The sequence below is a fragment of the Nelumbo lutea genome, chromosome 7 (genome assembly GCF_056320005.1).
Source record: "Nelumbo lutea isolate HS-2025 chromosome 7, American lotus-T2T, whole genome shotgun sequence".
Classification (NCBI taxonomy): Eukaryota; Viridiplantae; Streptophyta; class Magnoliopsida; order Proteales; family Nelumbonaceae; genus Nelumbo; species Nelumbo lutea.
The window spans coordinates 11,637,332-11,651,639 of NC_142690.1; the positions used below are offsets into that span (position 1 = coordinate 11,637,332).

At 36.4% G+C, this 14,308-nt stretch overlaps 1 pseudogene; it reads right to left on the reverse strand.

The window, feature by feature from the left end:
• Positions 1 to 3,270: 3,270 nt before the first annotated feature.
• On the reverse strand, positions 3,271 to 13,728 carry LOC148845106 (wall-associated receptor kinase 2 pseudogene; annotated as a pseudogene).
• Positions 13,729 to 14,308: the final 580 nt, after the last annotated feature.

Here is a 14,308-nt window from a genome sequence, read left to right on the forward strand (position 1 = left end):
AAATACTTTTATGAAAGCACTTTTACAAAAGCATTTTTGTAAAAATACTTTTTATGAAAAAACTTTTGTGAAAGTATTTTTATAAAAAAGTTTTACGAAAACACTTTATAAAAGCACTTTTATAAAAGTACATTTATAAAATTCAACTAGGAAAATTTTTATAAGTGGTATTTTAAAACTCAATTAGGGATAACTTTGGAAGAAAAAAATTGAAAAAGTGCTTTTTATAGTATAAGCACTTGAAAAAAAATTGGAAATTTGGGTTTAAAAAATAAACCCTTATTTTTAAAATAAGCACTTATTTTGTACTTATTTTTCAAACACCAAAAAGTACTTAATTGTATGGTCCCAGCTCAAATAAACACTTATTTTTCAAACACCAATGGTTAAGATCACACAACACCATCTTAGGGAAACTATCCATGTGCTAATATTAAAAGTAAGGTGCCCAATCTCACCCTTAGTTAAGATATTTTAGGCCTGTAGGAATTAGGCTTCTCCCATGATAAATCTCACTTACCATTTTGGATGCCCTATAATATTGCTTACACAATTCATAGTTATAAAGAAAAGTAACTATATATAGAATGCCTTAAGTGAAAATGTAACTTTTATTAGGAAAGAGAATAAAAAGCCAAGTAAATTTGGTATTGAATAAACAAATGGAAATCTCATTTCCAACACCTAAAGTATAGAGAAATAAGTTATTGAGATATATTACAATGAAATGAAGTGACCCTTATTTATAGTATCCATTTGAGAACCAGTATACATGGATGTGTTTGCCACAGCCACGGTACAAAGTGAACCAGTACATGTAACAATTTGGTTTCTAATGTTCCTAATATCCATTTGAGAACGGTCCTTGGAAGTGTGGTTGCAGGTAGGGGTGTCTATTGGACTGGATTTGGTCCAATCCAATCCAGTCCGATGTGAGTCCATTATAAATGGATCAGGTTTAATCTAATCCAATTAATGTTTTGGACCAATTTGGACCGATCCAATTCAATGTCTAGACTGTTAAATCCATTCAAATTCATTTTGATTTAGATTGGTTTTAATCTAAACCTGGTTCATTAACACATATATTCTTATTTTATATCAATGGATCAAATATTGGCTTAATCCAATCCAATCTAATATTAATTTGTTACGGACGGATCGGGTCCAATCCAATCTAATAAATATTTTGGACCGAATTGATCCAATCCAATATATCTTGTTTGTCCGTCCAATCCATCCAAATTGATTTTGGACTGGATGGGATCCAATCCAAAACCGACCCATTGACACGCTTAGTTGCAGGTCAGTTGGCAGAACTTGTTTATAATAATTTGGCTGATCTAGTCAAACGGGGTATAAAACAGTAATATGCCACGGCTCACACGCCTCTGGGCATCCAGGCCTTCCCATCAAGACCTTTGATGATGCCGCCACTGTTGAACATAGCATCAACACGAGCTGAAGCAATGGAACCGCAACCAAACTCTCCCCACATTCCTAACCATGGCCGTGTATTGACAATATATATCTTCCCAATAAAGGATAAGGGAAACACTCTAAATGTATATATGCCTGTAGTGTCCCTTGGGATCAATTTATGGGTAGGAGATTCGAATTCTTTGTTTAATCTCACTCTAATCTCGTTAACCCATTTTAATTGCGCAAAAATTAAAGCACAACTTAAGCATAATGAAATTCATTTGGATCAAATTACACCGCATAATGCATAATTCTGCACCGCTGGATGTGGGTTAAAATGGGTTAGTTCAAACCAATCCAATGTGTACTGGACCATACATACAGCTGGCATAGGTATGAACTCTGAAGAGAGGCAAACGGGTAAGATAGCAGGTCCATATAACCTTGATATGTAACCCGCTCCAGATTCCAGACATATAACAAAGTTGACTGCCCGGATTCTGAAATCTATCATAACCCTCTCGTTCGCAAGTTGGGAAAGGTTCCATTGAGTGTTTAGTCAGTGAAATTTAACAAATGCTCCCAGACAAGTTGCACCAATGAAATAAATTAGAAAATTAAATTTCAATAATTAAGAATGAGAGAGAAAGTTTGGCAGTGATTCTTCCGAACATGTTGTAGTTACCGATTGCAGATTCAGTAGAGATCGAACGTGGTAGTTGATAAGGGTAGATTCCGTGAAGCAGAACTAGCTGTTACGAACATAGCGGGGCCAATTAGTTTAGGTGGCTGAGGCTGAAGTAAACTCTTCACCTATTTCGTTAAAATGGAAGTAGTTTTTCACCCCAAAATCGAAATAAACTCTAATAAGATAACACGTTTACTTCGATTTTAAGGTTATTTTAACATTATATCCGAACGCGTGTAAAGCAAGACCTAAGTACAATAACGCATTGAACCAGCATTTATGTCAATTCCAAATGCAACTTAATCAATTAAGTATTATTTATCAAAATTTATGGGTGGATTTTTCCTTATTTATTTTATATTTTATGACCATGGACCCCCTGAGTCCATGCGCATGGGGAAGTCAAAGTGAGACAAGTGTTTTATGGTTCACTTTCTGATAAGAGATATTCCATTATATTGAAAATTGAAGAATTAACAAGGATGGAAAAGACTTTTTGAAAATTATGTATAATAGTACAAGTAGAGGTGTAATGTGGGACATGCTACACTACCATGACCCAGCGGGACACCCACATCATTGTAGCGGGTTGTGCCATGCTGTAAAGCAAGCTTAGACACGTTATGCCTGCTTGGCCTAGAACCCCTTAAAGGGGAAACCCAACATAGCCTCTAACATTAGCGCAAGTGGATCCATGCCATGTCAGGTTTATGCCACAGGCCTAGGCAACATCGAGCTGTAGGCCTGGGCTGGGCCGAGCCAGGGGCCTGATTCTGTTTTTGTTTTTGTTAAGAATTTTTTACTTTTTTTGCTAAGTAAAAATGATAAGTATTTTGGCCAATGATAAAAAATTAAAAAAATACAAAATAAATAGCAAATTGAAAAGAAAGTTCTAAAAACTTTATTTCAGTTGTATTTAATGCAAACAATTGATCATATACGAAGTAATAAAATTAAAATGGAATTAGAGTAAAATAAAATTAAAATGCAAACAATTGATCATTCATCATATTACAACAACTGAAGCTGAAACTTCCTCCAATACTATATTTTTAGTGAATGACTAGAATGTTTGATTCAAGCAGTGGTTTTAATGCTATCTTTATAATTTCCATATCCACTTGAACTTGAACCTTTATCCCATAGATCCAATGGTTCAATTATGATATGGAGCTCCGATCATCTTGAGCATTTTGTTGAGCTAAAGGCTGCCCTTTAGACTTTCTCAGTCCCTCTAGCTCCAAAGCAACCTCTTTCATTGTTGGCCTTTTTTTTCCATTTAGGTTTAAGCATCTCCTTGCAAGGTCAGAAACTACTTGTATCTCTTCTTTTCTATCCTCCCTTACAATTTGAGGATCAAGAATATTGTCCAGACAGTTCTCCTCTACTGAAGAAACAAGATATGCGGCCAAGTTTTTCCATTCTTGTGGTCCAATGGGAGAAATAGGCTTCTCCCCGGTTAGAATCTCTACAAGCACCACTCCAAAACTGTAAACATCACTCTTCTCTGTAAACCGACATGACCGGAAGTATTCTGGGTCAAGATATCCAAAGGTTCCTTGAACTACAGTTGTTAAGTGAGTTTTATCAATTGCAATAATAGACCTTGAAATCCCAAAGTCTGTCACTTTTGCTCTGTGTTTCTCATCTAAAAGTATGTTTGAAGACTTGATGTCTCTATGGTAAATTGGTATAGATGCTGATGAGTGCAAGTAAAAAATTGCCCCTGCAACTTCTGTGGAAATTCTTACACGATTATCCCATGAAAGTGGATACTCATTACTTTGGTTATGAATATGGTAGGATAAGGTTCCACTAGAAATGAATTCATAAACTAGTACAGGAACATCTATTTCTAAGCAACAACCTAATAATTTAACTACATTCCTATGGTTGATTTGAGAAAGTATGACAACCTCATTGATGAATTGTTCAAGTTGGGCTTCATCCACTATTTTAGACTTCTTAACTGCTACAATCCTTCCATCTGATAGCATACCTTTGTAAACTGTACCTTGACCCCCTTGACCAAGGATCCTATTCTCATTATAGTTGTCAGTTGCTTTATCTAGTTCTTCAGCTGTGAAAATTATGGTTTTCTCCACACTGGTATCTATTGAAGAGATCTGTCGTTGTAGTATCAAACCACCATTTCTCCTAAAGAACTTCTCTTTGACTTTCTTAATCCTTAGTCTTTTCAATGCAAAATATAGCCAAGAATTACCAAATACTAGACACAATAGTCCTAGAGTTACCGCAATACCTGTAGAACCCATGAATATGTTCCAATAATATTAGTTGAAAATTAATGGAAAGCTATACATAACTTGGACTTATAAAAAAATTCTATGATGAAGGGTTCAAGGGTTAGCAAGATGAATATAATCTAGCAAGGAGATATGCAAGAGCTAGGAAAATTTATCATTTAGGTAAGACTAATTAAAGGGTCTCCATATATTACTAAAATGGGTTATGTTTAAGCCAAATGACCGTAATACATGCCAAAACATTTTAAATTCAAAACTTGTTTTCCAATTTCTAGCATGGTAAGGAAAAAAAAATCAAACACATGGTATGCTAACAATAGACTAGAATAATAAAAAGTACAATCAGTTTAGAAGACTAAATAACTTAGATTAGATTAAAGCTTTGGATGGCTAATATTAAACTTGCATATATGTCATATGATATTTTAAAATAAGGTATAATTCTTGAGTGGAGGGAAATGAACAATTGGTTCCCCTACTTATTGGATAGTTTGCATCGGCTATGGCATATTAGCACATGAGAAAATAGGAGGGGACCATTCATCCCCTTAAAGAGTTATTTTCTAAATCTTTGTTCTTAATTTATAACTATAGTTGAGCTCTAAGTAATTGTTAATATTTCCTTCACAACATTTATAAAAGCTATCATTTTCACTCTTGATGGCTACTATTATATTTAGTGTTGGGAAATGAACAATACAGTTTGCACATGCACAAAAGGAAAGAAAAACATAAATACAAAAAAAAAATATACAATAAGAACAGGAAGATAGATAACACCAAATTCCATGTGGTTAATATTTCCTTCACATTTATAAAACTACCATTTTCACTCTTGATGGATACTATTATATTTAGTGTTGGGAAATGAACAATACAGTTTGCACATGCACAAAAGGAAAGAAAAACATAAATACAAAAAAAAAAAAAAGTACAATAAGAACAGGAAGATAGATAACACCAAATTCCATGTGGTTTTTCTAAATTGCCTATGTCCATGGACAACACCTTGAAGCTTTCTTCTTCACTATAAAACAAGAAAAACACAACAACAATGTAGCCTCACCAATACCTCACTCAGCAAATACCGTTATAACCCCCTTATAGAATACTTGAGCCCATACACAACACACACTTAACACCCAACACTCAGTACATCCCAATGAAAGTAAAATGGCAAGAGAGGAAACCAATTTCATTCACTATGAACCCAAGATGGCTATGGTGTATCTAACTATTTTTATTTATTTTTAATTATTTCATACCTATTCTAGCATGAAGTTCACTCCCAAGCAGCAACCTTCAAGTGAAAATCCAATAAAATTGTTGATTCAATTGGTCAAATCAATTTCTCTAATGGAGATCACATTGCTCCCTTTTCTTGTAGCTTTTCAACACTCGGTTGTGGATTGATTGGGTGTTGGATTAGGGAAAATCAAACTCTCCTTTAGGTTTGGTTGAATTCTTCTCTTCAAGCTTCAAAAATATCTTCTATATTATGAGAAATAGGGTTTTAAGGGGGTGTGAGATCCTATTAGGTCTCTATCCTTGATGATTAAAGTTTTCCAAGAAATATTATATCTCTTTGCTATTGGATTGTAGTCAAGTCCTTAATCCTTGATAATTATCACATTGACTCCTACATACAAAGTAAAATTATAATTCAGTCCTTTTGCACAACAATGTTCAAATTTGGTTGGAAAACCACATAAAGAGCTATTATCTTGACCAACCACCATCATATGGTATTTGACAAAAAACTTATACTTTGACTGAGATGTCTCTTGAAATTCAGTTATTTTTTAAACATTTTTCAAGGTAGTTTCTAGTATTTCACTTACATATATCAGGGATTCCTAGTTTAATTAGGACAGTACAGGACAAGCCTTAGAAACTTTCTTGTGAGTTAGAGTGCTACATGGACTTTTCCCATATTCATCTTACATTCCCCTGAGACTTAATTCCTAGTACAACTAGAATTCCTCCCTAAAAGTCCCAACTCAACAAGGATTCTTCCATACTCATCTTGGTTCTACCCTAGGTCTTATATAGGAGTCCTAATCTTATTGAGATTCCTCCACCAAAGTGTTGATTCAACTCAACTTCTTGTTAGTGATATTCTCTCTTGTCTATTGGTGAAGACTCCTTGTTGGGCATTCATAGGATCATAAAATCATTCCTAAACACCTAATACATGAAGTTTCATTTCCACAGGCTATCAATAATCATCCTCATGGAATTTCAAAATGGTTGATCTTAATCTTAGATATAATCTTAGAATTATTTAGGTCTAAGGACTAAATGGACTTTACATAAGAGAAATTCATGTAACTAACAACTGACATTGACAAAAAACTCCTTTCATGAATTAATCTCTAACTGGATTTTATCAGCATGTACCCCATAACATACATAGTAGTCTAGTGTCTCACCCAATGGTTAAGATCACACAACACCATCTTAGGGAAACTATCCATGTGCTAATATTAAAAGTAAGGTGTCCAATCTCACCCTTAGTTAAGATATTTTAGGCCTGTAGGAATTAGGCTTCTCCCATGATAAATCTCACTTACCATTTTGGATGCCCTATAATATTGCTTACACAATTCATAGTTATAAAGAAAAGTAACTATATATAGAATGCCTTAAGTGAAAATGTAACTTTTATTAGGAAAGAGAATAAAAAGGCAAGTAAATTTGGTATTGAATAAACAAATGGAAATCTCATTTCCAACACCTAAAGTATAGAGAAATAAGTTATTGAGATATATTACAATGAAATGAAGTGACCCTTATTTATAGTATCACCAGGGATAGAATAGGTATTGATGAGGGCAGATTTGACCCTCCAGTGAAATTGTGACACCTGGCACCTCAATGCCAACTAAGTGTAGCCTCTTGACAACTAGGCAGCTCGCCATAGGCAGCTCGCCATAAGCAGCTCGCCACAGGCAACTCGCCATAGGCAACTTGCCATAGGTAGCTTGCCATAGGCAACTTGCCATAGGCAGCTCGCCATAAGCAGCTCGCCATAGGCAACTTGCCATAAGCAGCTTGCCACAAGCAGCTCGCCATAGGCACCTCGCCATAGGCAGCTCACCATAAGCAGCTCGCCATAGGCAGCTTGCCATAGGCAGCTCGAGCTCGCCACAGGCAGCTCGCCACAGGCAGCTCACCCTTAGCCTGGCAACTTAGACAACTCGGCATTGCATAGGTAGCTCACCACTAGGCAGCTCGCCACTAAGCAGTTCATCCCCAAGTATCGCAGGAAGATCTCCCGCCTGACAACCTAGCCCAGACACCGACCCGCCGACTGACACAGGCGCCGACCTGACAACCTGGCCCAGACACCGACCCGCCGGCTAACACACGCGCCGACCTGACAACCTGGCCCAGACACCGACCCACCGACTGACGCAGGCGTCGCCCTGACAACCTAGCCCAGGCGCTGACTTGGCCGCCTGACACAAGTGCCAGCCTGACGACCTCGAGGAGTTCAGCACCGTATCCCGGTTCTGACGGGATGTGACGAGTCTTACCGTTTGGAGGCTTTTCACCCACCTAACTCGCAAAGACTCCAGTATATAAAGCCCTCACCCCCCAAAGGGGAGGGGGAGGAAAGAAAGGAGGGTAACCCCTACTCTCTAGCTCTCTCATTTCTCTCCAAGCTCTCTGCAATCAGAATGCTAACTTAGGCATCGGAGAGTCCCACCGGGAAAGTACCCCCGGGTCCTCTGATTCAGTTCTCGCAAGTCCCTCAGCTCCAGCCACCTACAAAGGAGAGGAAATCACCTCACGCGAAGGGTAGTCGGGTTGCGCTGCACTAGGGAGCTCCACCATCCTCTGATTTGCAGGCCGCCTAGGAGCAAGTCAAGTGACGAGTCCACCAGGCAGTTCACCACCAGAGAGTTTGCCACCAGAGAGTTCGCCACCAAGCAGTTCGCCACCAGGCAGTTCGCCACCAGGCAGTCCGCCCCCAAGCAGTTTGTCACCAAGTAGCTCATCACCAAGGCGTCACCACCGGGTCAAACAACGAGGTACTTAGCCAAAAAATTTTATACATCACAAAAAATGGTACGTGACCAAAAACGGTTACATCAGGTATTATCAAAATTAGTTCAACCATTGGATCAACTACTATTCATTAGTTAAATAAATGATGTAATCAGTGAAGTCAAATGGTCATCTTCACTTTAGCCAATTTGGTGGGCTATTTTCATTATGGGCCATGAATCCACTAAATATAACTCTCTTAAATTATCCATACTTTCCTACTCTTCTTATCCTTTACACTATCATCTCAAAAATCTGATTAATAGCTCTCATCCTTATTCATGTCAAACTTCTTGGTACTACAAGCATTCAATGTGGTGATACTCTCTTTGTTAGTACCTACAACGAGTGTTGAAGTGATCGTCACCATCACATATATAGCTGCTATAATTTTCTTCACATCTTCAAAAAACAAAAGCTTATGATAAAGAATCAAATCACTTCTATGAACATTAGGTACCTCCTTCAAACCACAAAGTGATTTAATCAATCGACAAACCAGATCTTTCTTCTCTCTTTGATATAACCTTTAGGAAGGGTCATAGAAATCTCTTCTTTGAGATTTTCTAGTAGAAAGATGGTCTTAACATCTAAATGCTCAAACTCTAAGTTAAGTACTTCAGTTATACTCAATATAGTGTGGATAGTACTCAAATGAACAACATGAGATAACATTTCATAGAAGTTAATTTTTGAGCATCTCTCTTGAGCTTGTACACTCATCTACAATCAATGGCCTTCCAACCCTTAGGTAGTTCAACTAACTCCCAATCTTTGTTCTTCTTCAATGCTTTCATTTTATCCATAGCCTTTTGCTAGTGACAAACGTTTAGTCTTTCAATAGCTTCGTAGTGTAAGATCATACTCCTCTATGTTGCATGCATAAGCTGTCACATAACCCTAAACGTAGACAAATGGTTTTGTATCCCACCTAAGTTGACTTTGATAACCATGAGTCTCACTCTCAAAAAATTCAATTTACCTTCATCATTGTCATCAATAATTTCATCAATTTATTGATCTTAAATCTTTGTTGAAAGGTTTCACTTAAACCTTCTTTGTTATCTCTGAGCTTAGCCACATATTTTCTTTCTACATTGTGTCTTCATTGAGTACAACATCTTGACTAATAATAACCTTGTAGATAGTAGGACCACATAACTTGTACCCATTTGTACCATTTGTATAGCAAAAAAAAAAAAAAAAACACTTTTTGGACCTTGCGTCCAACTTGATCATTTGCTTTTTGGAAATCCATACATAAGTATCATAGCAAAAGTATGCAATGAAGGATTTCTTGACTATACCTCTTTTAGAATTTTATAATCAAGTGCTTTAATGGAATACTAATTTACCAATATTTGTTTGAAGAAATCCTTGACTATACCTCTCTTTGATATAACCTTACAAAAATCCTTACAATCTTTATAATCAAGTGCTTTAATGGAATACTAATTTACCAATATTTGTTTGAAGAAATCCTTGACTATACCTCTCTTTGATATAACCTTACAAAAATCCTTACAATCTTTTCTAGGTACGTTCCGATCCATCATTTGTTTGAAGAAACTTAACCCTTTTTCTTTCTTGGTTTTTTACCAAAGCTTTGAACTTCTTGGAGAAGAAAAAAGTGTCACTCTTCCTTTGGAGTATATATGCTCGTACCTTTTTAGAGAAGTCATCAATAAATGAAACAAGATTTACAAACCTTTGAGAGATTTTATAGTAGCTTTCCAAGTATCAAAGTGTATTATCTAATACTTCTCTACTTCTTGCTTTAGACTTAGAAAATCTAGCTTTATGGTATTTTCCAAAATAGGTGGTATTCATAGAAATCCACTAGATTTTAAACTAGGAAGCAAATTTTGATCAAAAATACCTTTAGTCCTTGCTTGCTCATATGACCTAAATGGTTGTGCAAAGTCATGATAAAACCAGTCACAATATTTGCAACAATAGCATTGATGGCTAGGATATCTCTGATCTAGTGGTATAGGTTACCTTGCAATTTGCCTTTTGCAACCACCATAGCTACTTAAATGATCTTTAACCCACCTTTCTCTCTATAAAACTTATAACCATCCTCATTAAAATTTTCAAACAATATGATACTTTTTTGTAGTCTTGAAATATGTCATACACCAAATACCATACAAGTGATGCCATCAAACATGGTAATTTTAACTTCTTTAACTCCCACTATTTTATATGTATTATTGTCACCCATGTAAATAGTTGCACCATTACATAGCTAATATGTGTAGAACCAATCTCTTCATGGCATCCTATGGAAAGAAATGTCATAATTCAATAAGAGTTAGGTTGGCTCTAACTTACTGTGGAAATTCTTTGAATTTGGATCCTAATAAGAATTGGATCGACTCTGATTTACCTTAGGTAATTCATAATCATTCTGAAAGTAATCCTTCTTACCTTAACTCCAAAACATTGGTCCTTTCCTGCATTTCAACATATATATTATTTGATTTCTATCAAAGTTGGTTCTCTCACTAGATGTACTTCTTACCATCATTTCATCACCATAAGAGTTTTCACCAACTTTTCTATGAGACTCTTTTATTTGTCACATAGAAATGGTAGATTCCAATGATAATTTTTTTTGTATTTCTCAAACTCATAATCAATCTATCCCAAGAATCATGCATAAAACAAACCAAAAGAGCACTAGAGTGTAAAACTCATTCAATCGTTCTTGCATTCATTCTTAGTTTATAGAGTTGTTTCTTGAGGAAGGATTAGTTGTACATCAATTTCCCTCATAGAGATTATGCAATTTGTCTTACAAACCCTTGGCAATGATTTCTTTGGACGCATTGAATAAAAAAAAATGTTTTAATGCGAGAAGAATACCCACCATGGCTATGTAGTATTTCTTTTCAAACTTTTCATCTTTCATATCAACAAGCTTCTTCTCTTTTTCTTTCCAAGGAAATTGCTCAATCTTCTTTCACTAACATTGCATGCATCTTCAACTTCCAAATTACATAGTTAGACATAATGAACTTCAACATAATTGTTGGGAGTGACATAATTTGTACATGCACAAAAGGAATGTGCAATTGAAACTACCATGTGATTCAAATAGTTAGGCCACCATATTATTGTGTTCTTATTATTGTTGTCATTTGAAACAATCGCGTGCAATGCATGTGCATATTTACTAATAACTTTAAAAGATCAAATGATTGATTAAATATCTATCATAAAGTTTTTTTAGCCTGATTGATTCATAATAATGCTTTCTTATCAGTATATATGATTGGTTATAAGTCATAAACACAACTATTTAACAATAATGATTTAAATAGTTTTTTTATGGTACTACAATGGAATGTGTAATCTTGTTACCATTAAATGTCAAGTTATACTTATAGTAGAAGTATAGTATGTATATTCTTGAGTTTAATATGGTAGTATATATTAATCATTAAATTGTGCTAATATAACATTAAGAATTATCAATATGACAAAATGGCATTTAGAATTATCAATCTATAGATTATCATAATATAAAGTTCAAAACTTATTATTATAATTTAAATTATAATAATAAGTTTTGAACTTTATATTATGATAATCTATAGATTGAAATTACTTAAACCCTTTTCCCAGACTTATGTTGCAACCGGTTTCTTGAATCTTAGCTCTTAGGGGGTGCTCGACCACATGGTTAGTTGTCCAACTCCCCCTTAATTTGTTTAAACAACTTAGGAATCTTTTTCTAAGACCCGGTGCCTTGGACACTTTGAATCCTCTAAGGAGAATTCTAGGCCAATCATGATACAGCATATTAGCTTGACATGTGGGGTCCAAGCTGATATACTGTATTGTCATGGGCCTGAAATCAAGAGTACAACTTCACACAATTCAAATTCTATTCTTTAGTCAGAATTGGTTATGTGATATGGGCCCGGCCCAAGGCCTAGCCCTGAGGTGACAAAGAAGATGAAAGCACGGTAAAACGGAGGGTTGTGGCCTTCTGGGAAGATATTTTGGGTAGGAGATGGAGATTCCACAAGTAGAACTGTATAATCTATGACTTGGGAGTCAAACAACCTAGCTAGTAAATAGTCAAAGTATACTTTTTGGTAAGTAGAGTCAAAATCAAAATATACATGAGCAAGTAGTGTTTGATTTTGTTACCTATGATGACTTGATCCACAGGAAATTGCTTTTTCTTACAAGGAAATCTTCTTCCGTCCCCCTTGCTACCGGGTGGGCAAGAACAATTGTAACTTCCAGGTGTATTTCTGCAAATACCCAGGCAGTCGTTCATAGATTTATCGGCACATTCATCTATATCTGCAACCCATAATTAGATAAAACTGTGATCTCCAGAAATAACTATTGATAAAGACTCTCAGGCCCCAAGGAGATTACATATATATTACCTTGACATCCGTTTTCCAGATAAGGGTTGCCTCTGTAACCTTGAGAACAGTTGCAAATATATCCAAGCCCGTTGGGAGAGTTAACACAGTCGCTATTCTTGCCGCATGCAAAAGAGGGATCATCTCTTGAAATGTTTTCGCAAGTATAATTCTCTATCGACCAATCGAGCACTACTGGAACTACGCTAGCTTTCTCGCCTAAATGAAAACGCTCGAGATCCGCCATTGAGAACTGATACCAGTCTCCCTCAACGAGCAAGGCATAGTCACACCACCAATCGAACTCCATAATCTCACGGTGGGCGTTGTTGGTCCCCAGCTCCAAGTTCATTTTCTTGAGTCCCTTCGGGATGAACGTCTGACAACAACCTATGCCCGAGCATGAGCCATTCACAACGCTCTCTCTGTCACCACAAAGCATGCTGCACCCGACTGTGGAGTTTCGATTGCTGGAGGTGAAGCCATTTATGGATGCGATGGTGTCGCACCCGATAGCCATGAATCTGGTACTGGTGTCGGAAATTGTGTAAGGCAAAGATTGCAAATTAATGGTCGAAGTGAACGAATCTCGGCGATCAGATTCGTGGACTGATGAGTAGCACTTGTAACTGATGGCAATGTATATTCGTAATTGGCCTCCTAGCGATATTTCTAACACTTGTTGACGATTATTTCCTGTATCTATGAACAGTTTTCCTTCCTCACAAGTCAGGTTGTAGCCTTGCTTATAACAGTTTGAGTCACCGATCCCAAATGGGTAGGGAATGGTTACGTCTCCACATCTCTCCTGGCATCCAGGCCTTGCCATTGTCATTGACACGTTCGACAATTTCGCACTTGCTGGCCGTAAGAACAGAAGCTGAAGAAGCAGCAGGACCAAAGCCATAGTTTTCTCTTTCCAGGAATCGTTTTGTTTCATAGGATGTTCATTTAGTCATTTATAACAATTTTCTCGATCGAGACCATTCAAAATTATATTGGCTTTCTTTTTCAATGAAAATAACCTAGTACGTATCTAGAAAATAAGACTCCAGGGATCCGTGGGGTTTTCAAAACCGGACCCGACCGGAAATACCAGGAACCGGTCATCTGACCAGTTCTGTTTTCCTCCAAAACTGTTGATTTTGGTCAGCAAATTGTTGAACCGATCGGTTATCATTCGAACAGTTTTGACTGTTTTTTAACTTTTAAAATTTTTTTATTTTTTTGTCAGAACAGGCCAGCCATTTGGATCGAACGGTCGGACCGTTCGATTCGACAACCGAACCCCTAACCAGTTCGGTCAGCGGTTCGTTTTTAAATTTGGGAAGATTGAGCCAATCTCAACAAACAATTTAAAGCAAAGGTATTCAATTTGAAACAAAATTCTCTTAGAATCTCTACTTATGTTTCCGACTTTACATTATATTGTTTGTTTGTGAAAAATAAAATACGTAGTAAAATGGTGTCACCCCACCTTATATACA